General features: G+C 36.9%; 1 long non-coding RNA gene across 1 annotated transcript; it reads left to right on the forward strand.

Moving 5' to 3' along the window:
* LOC140330948 (uncharacterized) lies at positions 1 to 14,959 on the forward strand. Its single transcript, XR_011920820.1, has 2 exons — positions 1 to 118; positions 11,610 to 14,959. It is a non-coding gene; the product is annotated as an uncharacterized lncRNA (long non-coding RNA).
* Positions 14,960 to 15,367: the final 408 nt, after the last annotated feature.

The raw sequence follows: 15,367 nt of genomic DNA on the forward strand, positions 1-15,367 counted from the left end.
CAGCAAGAATCAGGTAGAGCGTGGTTCTTAGGTCTCAATAAAGAAGGTCAAGTCATGAAAGGAAACAGAGTCAAGAAAACAAAACCAGCAGCTCACTTTCTACCTAAGCCATTGGAAGGTAAGGTCAAATAAGGAAAATGTACATATTCATGTAAGTGTGAAATGGATGCACTGCTTTAATTCATTTATTTATACACTGTTCCTCTTTTGGAATATTTTAGTGCATAAGAGATAACATTTATTTAGTATGTTACTGGGGTACAGATTTTTTGTTGCGTTACACTGGTTTTCTACTAATTTTTGGATGGTGAATACAGAAAATTATAAAATAATACCTTGAATGTACTGTTTATTTAAATTTCTTTTGTTCATACAAAGGATTTATTGTTACTCAATTACATTTTTTACAGTAAAACTTTTGAAAATGATTTGGGTAAGCGGTTAATGTAAAAATTTACACTTATAGCTTTTCCTGAAGTGTTCAGTGTTAGGACAATCCCGCCGGATGCTCCAACAATAGTCAGCCATCATATGTACATCCCATCTACCCTGATACCATCGTTCCATGACCTTCAAATCTTGGTGGAATCTTTCACCGTGCTCATTACTGACTGCACCAAGGTTTTTCGGGAAGTTAGAAAGATGGCTATGCACAAAAAGGCATCTTGATGCCCATATTGCAACCAAGCATTTTGTAGCTCTCGAAGAGTTTCTGGACCATTTCTGTGTAATTATTTGTTCTTGTGTTTGCAAGAAAGTCCTTGACAATGTCTTTGAATGATAACCAAGCATTCTTTTCCACTTCTGACATTGTCCTGATGAAATGTTCATCTTTGATGAGCTGCCAAATCTGTGGACCAATAAACACACCTACCTTTATTTTTTCAAATGACAGCCTAGGAAATGCCAAAATGAGGTACTTGAAACAGTCTCCTTCAGTTGGCAAAGCTTTAACGAACTGCTTCATCAGACCCAGTATCATGTGCAGAGGCGGGAATGTAATATTCTTTCTATCAAGTGGCTCAAGTAGAATGTTGGATCACCTGGTTTTAGGGCAGATCTTGGAGGCCGATTCCTTTCCATCCAATGCCTCTCACGAGCTCTGCTGTCCACATGCACAGATAACTGGGATACTTGGTGTATCCGCGTTACTGACCAAGAAGGAAGCATACCATTTTAACGTCAACACAGATGACCCAATGGTCTTGGTTATATTGCAATAACTAAATGACTCTCTTTATGTCTGCATATTCTTCACAAAGAGAAACTGAATGCCAATTGGGACTGACCCAAATATATTGCCATTGTAAAGAAGGACACACTTTAAGCTCCGCTTTGAGCTATCGATGAATAGTCGCCATTCAGTTGAGTTATAGATTGGAATTCCCATTTCCTCCATTAAACCAGGTATGTTATGGCAATACACAAAGCCACTGTCATTTCTAAAGTACTGCAGAAATGCAATTTCTCTGGTTCGAAAGCACGATACCTTTGTTCCTTTTTCAAGTAAGTTTTTCTTGCGCAGTCTTGATCCTAGGAGTTCAGAAGCCTTCTCAAGCCAAATCACTCAATTCATGCTGATCAAATCCCTTACAGAGGCCTCTTCAATTTTAAACTCTTCATCATTGTTGTCACCTAGTTCATCACCATAATCATGTTCTTCAAGAGAGGGTACTGGCATTTCATCTGAATGAGTCACTGGGCGTATAGCCGATGGTAGACTAGGATACTCTATCTTATCTTACATTTATTTTTCTTGTTATATACTGAAGTTTTCACTATACAAAGTAACAGTCACTGAAATGATCTCCTGGCTCCCGCCAAACCATAGGGTATAACAAATGGCATCTTATCACGTGTTCCCTTTGTCCATATCCGTTAACCCTCAACACACTGCACACCTTATGAGGGGCCCAAGACTTATCTTGATCACCAAGTTTAACTTTGAAATCTGCCAAATAGGCTTGCTCTACAAATGTGCTGATGTTCGCCCCTTTGACTGGGAATGGTGAAACTGCCACAGATATAACAAAATGAATCAGGGTTGTTTAGGCATTTAAGACGACAAACAGCAGAGCCAGACATGATCTGAAAAAAAAAAAATAAGTGTGTAATTAGAAAAAGAAATTTTGCTTATTCACTATGTAGAGCAGCACACAACCTCTGACCACACTGTGTTGCATGTAAATGAATAGCCTATACAAATCCACGCTACAGTAATTGCATTAATATAAGCGGTAGAGAAAAAACCTGACGTGATAGAAGAAAACTAACTGCAGTTTCAGAATCAGCATACCTATTTTAGTGTAAAAAAGCTTAAAAATTTAAGTCAACAAACAATTTGTTTGGCTCATGTAGAATGTTTGGATCACCTGGTTTTAGGGCAGATCTTGGAGGCCAATTCCTTTCCATCCAATGCCTCTCACGAGCTCTGCTGTCCACATGCACAGATAACAGGGATACATGGTGTATCCGCATTGCTGACCAAGAAGGAAGCATACCATTTTAAGGTCAACACAGATGTCCCAATAGTGTTGGTTATATTGCACCAGTTAAATGACTCTCTTTATGTCTGCATATTCTTCACAAAGAGAAACTAAATGCCAATTGACCAACTGACCCAAATATATTGCCATTGTGAAGGAGGACACACTTTAAGCCCCGCTTTGACCTATCGATGAATAGTCGCCATCCAGTTGAGGTATAGATTGGAATTCCCAATTCCTCCATTAAACCAGGTATGTTATGGCAATACACAAAGCCACTGTCAGTTCTAAAGTACTGCAGAAATGCAGTTTCTCTGGTTTGAAAGTACGATACCTTTGTTCCTTTTTCAAGTAAGTTTTTCTCGCGCAGTCTTGATCCTAGGAGTTCTGAAGCTTTCTTCGATAGTCCCAAATCACTCAACTCATGCTGATCAAATCCTTACAGAGGCCTCTTCAATTTTAAACTCTTCATCATTGTTGTCACCTAGTTTATCACCATAATCATGTTCTTCAAGAGACGGTACTGGCATTTCATCTGAATGAGCCACTGGGCGTATAGCCGATGGTGGACTAGGATACTCTATGTTCCATTTATTTTTCTTGTTATATTCTGAAGTTTTCACTATACAAAGTAACAGTCACTGAAATAATCTCCTGGCTCTCGCCAAACCATAGGTATATCAAATGGCATCTTATCACGTGTTCTCTTTGTCCACATCCGTAAACCCGCGACACACTGTTTGCACACCTTATGAGGGGCCCAAGACTTATCTTGATTACCAAGTTTAACTTTGAAATATGTCAAATAGGTTTGCTCTACAAATGTGCTGATGTTCCCCCTTTGACTGGGAATGGTGAAACTGCCACAGATAAAACAAAATGAATCAGGGTTGTTTAGGCATTTAGGACGAGAAACAGCAGAGCCAGACATGATCTGAAAAAAAAAGGAAATACGTGTGTAAGTAGAAAAATACATTTTGCTTATTCACTACATAGAGCAGCGCACAACCTCTGACCTCTGCATGTAAATGGATAGCCTATACAAATCCACGCTTCAGTAATTGCGTTAATATAAGAGGTAGAAAGGTAGAGGAGAAAAAACTTGACGTGATAGAAGAAAACTAACTGCAGTTTCAGAATCAGCATACCTATTTTAGTGTAAAAAAGCTTAAAAATTTAAGTCAACAAACAATTTGTTCAAAATCGTTCTTAAGTGTAATTTATCCTCTCGAGTCTTGGAGAGCTTTATTAAATCAGACCCAATGTGTCACAAAAGTTTTAAAGACCTCCATTCTCTTTAATTCTAGTGGAGAATTCAGAAAATAAAGCTTTCCAACTGCATGTAGTGTTAATGTTGTTCAGCTGATTCTTGTATGAAATCAACAAAAATCACTCTAAGTTTCCAAGATGGTTGAATTTGGATGTTTAGCTCCAATAAATATTTTATTTCTTACTTACTTATTACTTTTCTGCTAAAAAAAGATGTTTAGTTATGTGTTATTTCATAAAATAGTATTTAAGGTGGACTTATAACTTTTTTCTTTATTTTAAAAGGTAGATAACTCCTTTATATAATTATATATACTCTACTATATAACTTTATATATACAGGAGACGCCACTGCCATGGCGCTAAAGACTGAATAGGAGCACAGAGCCTCCTGGGATACTTCCTTTCTACGTATTCGTGCCATGAGGCTTCAAGCTGCTCCTTCCTGCATGTGCAGTGAGATCAGCATTCTTTTTTTCCCATTTTCAGCAGACTACGTCACCTGATCGCGTGCATGGGCAGTGCGAGATCGGGGGATGTAGTCAGCAGAAGCAAGAAAATGGCAGCACCCGGCCCTCCCTTCATGCTGGGACAAAGCAGGGATTTCAGAACAGCGCGGGACCAAATTGAGGACAGCGCTGGATGGATCAAGGTGTCTTCAGAAGTAAAGACTTTGGTATATATTGTAGTTACATCTAATACCTCCATTATGGGGGCTAATGTAGGAAAACAATGCCCTCTACACAGCTGCTTGAGGCTGTCTATTGTTGTATTTTACATTGATTTTCTGCATGGGAGTCGCTTAGTGAGGAAAAAGCAGGAACTGTGGTAGGTCAGCCAGGGACAGTACCTTGCTGCTCCACCTGCAAGCTGAACTATGAATGGTATTCTACTCTATTTCTACTAAATCAGTCTAAAGAGTTTATAAAAGGCAACAATAAATTAAAAAATAATGAAAGAAACTAGCCGAATCAGCAGGTAACGCCTTATGTTTTAAAAACAAAGTACAAAAAAAATAAAACAGTGTTTATTAAGATATGAACAGTTTAAAATGTAAGTGATTTTATTTTTTGCATTCATGTATACTTTAGGATGCCATCTATACTTGTAGAGCCATTTTTTTCAGTTTCGGATAGAGTGCAGAAAATTTAACACCCATGTCATTTTCTTTTCCAACTGTACCCGGATAAGGTAATTTACCTTTACTTCTTTTCTTTAATACACTTTCTTAGGGAAAATAAGAAGAATTTCCACAAAGTGAGAGGCATTGTTATCTTTGTACATTTGTCACATTTGGATGATTTATCCTCCCCTTTTGTTCTCATGAATGGTTTAAAATTTTGGATTTCCACATGACAATTGGCACCTTGATATACCAAGGGGTGAATCTCCTAGTGGACACAGATCACAATTTAAAAGGCTTATGACCTAACTTTATTCTATCCAAACTGAAAAAAAAAAACTTTTGCCCTTACACTTTGACGGTTAGAAGACCTATTTTCATATTTTTAAATAGTTATATTGTTTACAAAGTGTTAACTTATCAGCATGTTAAACCACCTCTTCTGCTTTTTACAATATCCACCCACTGGATTTCATAGTTATCACCAACTTAAAGCTGGCAATATTTTAATGGCTTTGTAGTTTTTGAATTGACTATTACATTGATTTTATATGTTTTTTAAATAAGTGCAATTAAAATACCAATAAAAATGTTGTAACTGGTTGCAGTACACCACTATCATTTAGTAGCCTAAGTAAAGTGCAATATCAATAAAATAATCTCTAAATAGGAAAAACAACTTTGTGAATAGAGCATTTTCAGTGGAATAGATCAAAAGCATGTAACACAAACAATAATGATTTACCATAAGTAAAAACAACATCCATCAAACTTGGAAATCTGTTCACAGTGGCGTAGCCACAGACCTATTGGATGGGCAGCACGGTGGATCAGTAGTTAGCACTCTGGCCTTTGCAGCACTAGGTCCCAGGTTTGAATCCCAACCAAGGACACTATCTGCATGGAATTTGCATGTTCTCCCCATGTTTGCGTGGCTTTCCTCTGGGTATTCTGGTTTCCTCCACATTCTAAAAACATGTAGTTTGGTTAATTGGTTTCCCCCCAGATTGATTATAGACTGTGGTAATGTCATATGACTATGTTAGGGATATTAGATTGTAAACCCCTTTGAGGGACAGTTAGTGACATGACTATGCATTTTATACAGCCCTGCATATTTTGGCAGTGCTGTATAATACTGGTTAATAATATTAATATTAACCTATGGACAAGTCCTTGGCCCTCTTACCTACAGAAGTTTGAATCCTATCTAGTTATCTCAGACCCCTTGGTGACAACGACCTACCTTCAGTACAGATCCTCCAAGTGTAGACACCCACACTGTCCAGCTTTCACATGCAGACCCCATTTGGATGCAGACCCCAGTGAGAAACCCCTCTGTGCAAACCTCAGTGTTGGACCCTCGCATAGACAGACCCCCTTTCTCGGTGCAGCCCCCCTCAGTGACTGACCCTTTCAGTGCACACAGTGCAGCCCCCCAGTAACAGACTTCCCCTTTCATTGAATAGCACAAGTACAAGTAACACAGGAGGGCCCTTTTCGGTCATCTATAGCCAACTGTGAGCTCTGCAACCACAGTTTCTAGGCTACTCTTAGATTCTCTCTGAATACGCTATGGGAGGAAAAAAATATATATCCCTACTTGTTGAACTATGGTCAAAATAAAGTAAACAAAATACTGAAAAACAATCAAACTGTTAAAACATAGAATAATTTTACTGCTGTCTGTGTCCTCACTGAGGAGGTTTAACCGCACTGAAACGACACCTGACAACACATTCGTAAATATTTATTACTGTAAAATAGAACAAAGTGTATACTGCACGAATTTTACCATTAGGGACCCTAAGAGATACCAAACACTGATGAAAGATGACCCATTAAGCACCTAAAACCCATTGTTTTTTTTGACATACCAGTCTGATTTTGATGTATCAGATTTACAGGGAGTTTAGACTTTATGCATTCTGCTTTCGGTGCAAACCCAGCAACTCAAACTCTTCTGGACTCTATCTAGGTCAAAAATGATATATATATATATATATATATATATATATATATACATAAACATACACATACTGCATTTGATCTTTATTATGCCAACTGAAATATGCCGAGTATGCACAATATATACAGTATGTCACATTTCCTTGATTAGAATAAATATTCACGTCTATTGCTTTGTAGATGGCATAACATTCCTGTAAACAAATGATCAGGTCTAGAATGAAAAGAAGGCAGAAAAGAGCACTTGAAATATTTCCTGACATAACACGTCTTACAGAACACTGACATTGACGCTGGTCATTTGTCCAAATCAAATGTCAAACCTACAGAGCAGAAAGCTCAGCTATCCTGATCTGATTAGGTGCTCAGCTGTCAGAGTCAGAATCTACTGTGATAATACATTCGAAATAAACTGACTTTGAAGCATAAATCTGTCTTACTAAAACTTTAGGTGACAAATTCAAATCCTTTGCGGAAATCAAAATGACAGAAGATTCATTATATTTTAATTTAACTAAACAAGTGTTGACCAAATCAGCATCAAAAATCAACTTGCCATTATGTTGAATATTGTTTGCTGGTATGTGGTTTTCCAATTCAATATCTTTAATAAGCTTTAATTTCATTTGTGGTGGACATGGCCAACACGTTTGATTCAAGGAAGAGGAAAAAAGGTGCAGTGATTGTGTAGTATTTATAGGCAGAAAGCAGTTTGGACATGTAAAGAGCCAATATGCCTGCAAATACATTCATGTAAATGGAGCGGTCATGGAACATTTTAAATAGGTTAAAAAAAAATTCTTTTAAACTGCACCTACAGTATAATGTAATATACTTGAATAAACCAGGCAGCAAGACCAAACCATAATATTTCTATTACTATGCTTCAGTTAGTATGAAGTCTTTCTCCTGAAATGGCCACTTCAGGTTGTGCCAAATATGTGTACTGTTAGTACAGACCAACAACCCTGTCTTTGATTGATTAGTACATGGTATCATGTTTGAGAATCCCCTGGCACACTTTTTCTGGCACACTTCCAATTCAGTTTTTTTGCTGCACAGTCTTTATTATTGCAAATATATGCACCAACTTTGGCAAGAGCTACCTGCAGATCTTAGCTTCTTGGAGACGTCATTTAGTGTTAGACAGTCAGCTTTTGGTCTGATTTTGATGGGTTGACCTTTTCTGGACAAATTAAAAGTACAGGTAGTCCCCGGGTTACATATGAGATAGGGACTGTGGGTTTGTTCTTAAGTTGAATTTGTATGTAAGTCAGAAGGGATACATTATTTTATTAAATGCAATTAGGACAAATGTTTGTCTCAACATATTATTAGGCAGCGTGGTGTCAGTTACTGTATAAAATCCTCACTGTGAGGTAATCACAAACAAAGCAAAAAAAATCTTTATGGAACCTAGACATTCATTAACTTCTGGAGCAAGCTGTGCTTTGATATGCAAAAATGATGTTGCAGAAGAGGTCAGTCCTTAAGATTACCCACAACCTCAGCTGTGTTTAGCAAAAGAGTTTATGTGCAAGTCGTTCAAACTGCCCACCTCCTCCCATCCCGTTCGTATCCTGGAGTCTTCCGTATGTTGGATGTCCTTAACTCAGGGACTACCTAATTCTAATATATATATATATATATATATATATATATATATATATATATATACTACTTCTACAGGTATATGTACCCGCCAAAGGGTTTGTAATTTTATTCAGCAAGATGATTTTTCCTGGTTCAGCTTCTTGTGTCGCTTCCCTAAATCCAGCCTGGTCTCTGGATAAGAACCACCACCATGCCTGGACAGGTAAACCAGGAAGCTCTGTTAGGCTTTATACGTGTTTAGAGGTACACAAGAGTGGCTAAACAAAATTCCAAAGGGTTTGGCACATAAAATAGGAAACTGTGTATTCTGATGTCTATTTCCCAGTTTGCCTGGAATTCCTCTCTAATCAGTAGGCTGCTTGACAGTCATCTCAGAACACTTGATTATTTACTGTGTGGGCGTTAGAAATGAAACCTCAAAATCACACTGGCCCTATTTATACCAATGTGAGGGGGAGATCTCTTTCTGACTCCTTAGAGCAGGCAAACAGTTGGAAAATGAACATTTCAATCCAATCGGTTGCTATAAATCGTCTTTGAAAAGCTCTGACAATTTTATAAATACAGCCAACAGTGGAATCATAAAGCCAAACAAAGGACTTTTAATTGTCCTGATGTATCAACGTTAACAAAAAAGGGTTAGAATGAGTGTAAGGACTACATTTGAGTGTTAGATTAGGTTTAGGTTTAAGAATTAGTAATTCTAGTGTTGGGGCAGTAAGATAGTGACATCTTGATTGATAGGGATGTCTTGTTTTTTGGACTAGCAGAACTAAATGGTCTGTTAGTGATCAAGTTATTGGCGAGTTGTCCCCAGCGGCAGGATCACTTGTCTGACATGGACCAAGGGGTTCATTTCAAGAATTAAGTTAAGTTTTAGAATTTAAACGGGAAGGAATAGACCCACCTCAAGAAAAATGTAATACTGTTATTCACATTGTAAGGTTTGAGGGGTGTTATTGATCGTTCATAGAGCTGTTTACTTATTTTGTAAAGGTTGTCTTTACTGGCAACCCAGAAAATAATTATTTCAGCACTGTCTGTGGAAAGCAAACGCCAAAGATAGATAGATAGATAGATGCTGACTCTGCTCTGTATCTCAATACCCAAACACCACCTACCTTGCCCAAACTAGCAATAGCACTGCACACCCAGCTGCTACTCAGTTGAATATTGACCAATAAGACCCCACTATACCATGAAAGCAGCCTTGTCTTGCACAGAAAGCAACATACGGCTATGCACTTTATCCATATGGAACCCGTAGTTGCACACCGTAGCACGCTTTTTGGGAAAATAGATTTTTACATTGACAAACCCATTAAAAAGCTGGAGTGGATCTGTCTGTTTGTACCTGTATCGGGAATCTGGAAGCAAAATTGCATCACTTTTAGACACTTAGATTTTATTCTTCTTAATTTTTATAATTATTGCTACACATTTTGTGCATCATTCTATTATAAAAAGTAATTGAATTTTGTAAATTTAGTAGTGAAAAAGCTCTATGGTATCTCCTAATATTATCTATATTCTAAAGCCTAATCAGAAAATGTTATTTCGATTATTAGATTACAGTATCTGGTAATAAGATTTTTCACGGCCCGAAGGAAATCCTGTTTAGCTTTCAGTATAATGCAAATCAAGACCCAAAAATTGCATTTGATATTTCAAAGACCTCCAAACAGTTATTATCATAATTTTTTTAAAACAAAGCTCAGTATTTGTTACCCAAGTGGTTTTCCTGTTACATTGTATTACTGTATTGTGTAATAACATTGTCATTTTTTGTGTTAACTATACATTTGCAACAAATCTTATATAATCAGTCAAAGAAATCAAAAACTTTGCAAATCATTTTTAATATCATGTTTGTCCAGATTTACAAGTTTTTAAAGGCAAACTCCAAAAAGGATCATGGTGTAGGAAAGCATCATCCTAAAGACATAACAGATATTATGTTTATAATTAGCTACAGGTATCCCAAATTTATTGGTTTGTTTTTGCCACTTTATCATATTCATAATGTCTAATATTCTTTACATTGGTATTAAAGCCGACCTCAAGGGTTCTAGGTATCCCCACCAGCTGGCACCTTTTAATCCCCAGCAAATTTAGTTTTAGGCAAATCACACAGGATCTTCTTTAGTGATGGAAAATCCTCATTGATGCAGATTTAGTGCTGTCCTTGTATATGCAGTGTATATGAGCGCAGTGTACTCTAGGGAGCATCTTGTAGGTAAAGTAACGGCGATAGGGGACAACGCTAGAGAGGAAGTGAGCATTACCAGCAACTGTTTGCTGTTTCAAACCCCTGTTAGGGAACTATTTTAAATAAAGTGTCCAGAGTGATGCTTTTATGGACACAACTGGTGCTGTGTACATTTAGCTACAGTTACCAGTTACTAATAATAGGAGAACAAAATTATTGTTTTCATGTATTTCTTTCTCTGACATATTACAAAGCACTTCACAGAGTCTATGGTCATGTCAATCAACTGTCCCTCAGGATAGCTTGCAATCAATGCCTGTACCATAGACATATATCATTAACATGGGATGTCATTTTTGGGATGTGGAAGGAAACTTACTCTAACACAAGGGGAATATACAAGCTCTATGCACATAGTGCTCTGGTCAAGACCCAAACCTGTGATCCTAATGCTGCAAGGCTTTCAGGCTGCCCAGTAAAGTAAAATAATTCAAAAATGTGATTTAATTTGTGTTATTTACTGTATAGTGTATATGATATTTATAAGGTATTGTGTATTGTGTATTGTTAGGTAGTATTAGGGATTTCACAAATTACAAATTATTGTGTATCTTCAGCCAATACATGTTGCTGTCACATTTATGTTTTTACCCACTGGCTGTCCTATATATTTATAATAGCATTTTCATACAGATTTGTAGGTTCTCCCTAAGATAAAATCAATCATATGATATGCCTTGTAGAAACAGTATTGTATACTGTGAATCATTGTGTTTCAAAAACAATGCACAAATCTGCAACCTGAGTGTGGTGGTTAATAAATCGTCACTGTCTAGCACTAATCAGTAGCAAGCACAGCATCTGAAGCACATTAACTATATATAACAAATTCCTTTCATGCCTTTGAACTTTATTAATTTTTTGTATGTTTTTTTTTTAGTTGCCATGTACAGGGAGCCTTCATTGCATGATGTTGGAGAGACAGTGTCAAAGGCCCGCGCGACACCGAGTAAAAGCACAAGTGCATCTGCAATAATGAACGGAGGCAAACCAGTCACTAAGAGTAAGACATCATAGCCAGACCCTCAAGGGTGTTGTGACTCACTGAGCCCTTGGCACACCTGAGCATTTTATCCCCACCAGACTGTCCAAACTTCGGTGTTTGTATGAAAAGGAATATAAAAGAAACAAAAAAAAAGTAAATACACACTGGCTTTTTGCTGTTCCAGAACCAACATGTTGAAGATGGATAAAACTCAGTGTGTATCTCCTCCCTTCACTAGAAGACACCTGGGGAACCAGCTAAACTCAGACCATGGAATGCCCTACCAGATATGGAATGCCTTTTTATTATCTTATCCGTGACTGTGACACTTCATGTGAATGACATATTTCACAAGTACACTTGATACCTTGCCTGCTGACAATGACCCTTTCCCTCCTTTTGATTCCAATTACAGCGAGATCCATGTGTTTAAGTTCTATTTTGTAGCACACAAATATTAAGTAATTTATAGTTAGACGCTGTAAACTGCGCTATAAAAGATTTCTCTAACCTTTTTTACAAGGCTGCTTGCACCACTGTCTGTGACCTTTTTGCAGGGATTGCGTTCCTCTAGAACTTGAATGTTTCAGGTGGCTTAGTTATGAAAGCAATCAGGGAATCAGGAAGCCTTGAATCCGCTATTCTCTAAACACATTTATTCAAACAGGACTGGTCAAGCGTGACAGCAGATGTTGTTCTCCGGAGGTTAGCGATAAATTCTAGAGGGATATGTCAAACACTCCCAGTGAGAAATAGGCTGAGACTAGTGTTTGACACACCCTATCCTTTCCTTTTTGTGTGTGTTTTATACATATCACAGGCTTACTGGTAATGGTGACATTTGCCTTACTCAGTAAGCAAGACCCACTTGCTTTTTAATATGGTGGGTCCATAGAATTCTGTAGGCCTTGTAGGCCTGAATTAAGGCTCATTTTTCATCTATTATTCCTCATAATTAAAACTATCAACACAATGAGCAACTGTTCTTCTAGCTACAGTAATTCTCTAAAAAAAACAATTTTTTTTAACTAGCTTATGTTATAGTGCACCCATTGTCAGTTAAGGAAGGAGGTGGCCAATTTGTGGCCTGAATAAAATACTTGTGCGTATTCTGACAAAACAGATTATTACCACTAGCTATTTGTAAAATGGTCATTCAAGTAGCATTTAAGTTAGAAAAAGGCTGCCTCCATTTAGAGATCGTTTTCATCTCTGGCAGTTCCTGCAAATTTATTTTGCTAAGCATGGACACAATATTTGCTGTGTCCCCATTTTCTGCAACAGCAATGCAAGTAGTAACTGGACACCATGTTTTAATATTTCCAGTTTAATAAAAACTGTGAAAGTAAATAAAAATTTTTTAGGTAGCATGCAGACTCCATTAGTATTAATTTCCACGCTAAATTCTGCATATTCCTAATATGATACCTTCAGGAACCAGAATTTATATGTTAAAGGTGCCTTGCTTAGGTTGTGGCATATTTTACACAAATCTACTCTATGTGGAACTGGAACTTTCAAGTGAATCAGAAGTCATTAGGTGCCTACTGTATGTCTGTCATTTGACTAGGGTTTCACAAAGGCATTGGGTCCCTTACATGTAACAGTTACTAATTCCTGTCCTGTTGTCTATTCATTGTATACAAGAGATCGCTCAGATCATTCTTTATACAAACATAGTGAAGGTATGCTACCTTGGGTATTGCATACAGAACAAAATGACCTTCCCCCAGGACAAGTGGGAAAAATCTAACCTTTAGTTGGCTGTTTTTGTTGGCAGAAACGGGTAACCTTTGCTTTTTTTCTGCTTTTGCACAGTGTCTGCTAAAAATGTATTGCTTCTTTTAATCCACAATAATTTACAGCTGTTTAAGGGATCAACTTGTTTGCTTATAAAGGATTTACTGCAGCAGTTTATTTCCGGAATCTAGTCACAATGATTTAAATGTAAGCTGCTTCGACTGTTCAAGACATTTGCTGCTAAGCCACGTTCACTCGCATCATTGCTATTGCTTGTCCCTCTCAAGACAGTGAAGCACATTAGCAGACAAATCTCTACTATGTTTTACAAAGTGAGAAATTAGCCAACGTATAAGTAAAAATTGCACAACATAGATTTCATTATATAACCTGTGTGGGGCTGGTGTCCCATTGTCAGGTATAGAGTCCCAATCCATTGTCATTCCGACAGACTACATACCGGGCTGTGTGCCCAGCAAACCAGTTGACTGGTTGAAATTAAGGCTGAATTTATTTTTGTAAATGATAACTATGTTATGTATGTGTTAGATAATCTTTGTTTATTCTATGTTTCTACAACTTGTAAAAGAGTTTTTTTTTTTTGAATGGCTGTTTTTTTTTCCTGTAATATGTTGACAGATATGGCAGAAATATTTGTTGTCTGGGTGTTTCTTTGCCTAAGTTCTTTTAATTTGATGTCTCATCTGTTGCATGGGAAGAGGGTGGCGATGATCTGCATGTAGTAAGCTATGTGTATCAAGAAATGTTGGTATGTATTACTAAATTGACATACATACAGTATATGCAAAGCGTTTGTCTGCATTGTACAGTTTATGTGTTTAATATAATTTGTTGTATACACAATTGCATCATATTTAATGAAAATGGTTTTTACAAAGAAAAAAATATAAACCATTCACCTAGTTTCATACAATGCAACATTAAATAAAAGGGCTTGCACTGGACACTGTTAAAAGTAAGCCACAGGCAAGTCATATACAGTAGTAATGTTCCCTAAAATATACAGTACTATATAATGTTCCCCAAAACATACCAAAGAGTGTTCTAACCTAGTGTTCACCTCTTATGTGTTACGGAGAATATGTCAGTGCAGATAATTCAGAAAAAAATAAGTCTAACCACAAAAGGAAACAAATACAATCAGCTACAAATGTGTTGTGTCTAAAGTGTTAAATAGTAAAACTGTTCATTTTACAATTGCAAATGTTAGCTTATATTCTTCCAAATATGCATGTAGGTGCACATGTAACATCCCCAGAATGCACATACTTTTTCATATATAATGGTTTCTGACTATTGTTTTAAAAAAATCAGTGCAACAAGGACCTCCTTTTCCTTGCAAAACATTTATAAATGGCTTATTGGTTATAGAAAGGATGAATAACCATTTGTACAATCTTGGTTTGGCGATGTAATCAAAAAGGAATGTTATAATTATACATTATTATTTATTTTCTTATTAAAGTTTTTCTGAAAAATTGTTCCATGCCAGACTGATTTGGTCACTCATTATTAAGAGTGGGGAGGGGAACGCCAATTACAAATGTTTACATATTTGTCTTGTTCTTATAAAGGATTATTGAATATACATGTTTTAATTTATTTTTATTACACTATATTATTCAATTGAAGTAATTTGAATACACCAAGTGAGTATTATGAACTCATAAACTAGAAAATAAGAAACACAGCTGAAGTGTTTCTGCATTCACATTGATGATGGGGCCGCACTTCTAAAGGAACACAAGCATGGCCAAAAAATCTCCATCCTTGTTGATGTGCTAACTAGTGTTGGTCAAATATCTCACTATTCGATTCAACAGCTATTCGATCGAATAGGGGGATATTGTTCAGGTGATCGAACATCGAATTCGAACACCATTAAAGTCAAT

Source organism: Pyxicephalus adspersus, chromosome 1, assembly GCF_032062135.1.
Source record: "Pyxicephalus adspersus chromosome 1, UCB_Pads_2.0, whole genome shotgun sequence".
Taxonomy (NCBI): Eukaryota; Metazoa; Chordata; class Amphibia; order Anura; family Pyxicephalidae; genus Pyxicephalus; species Pyxicephalus adspersus.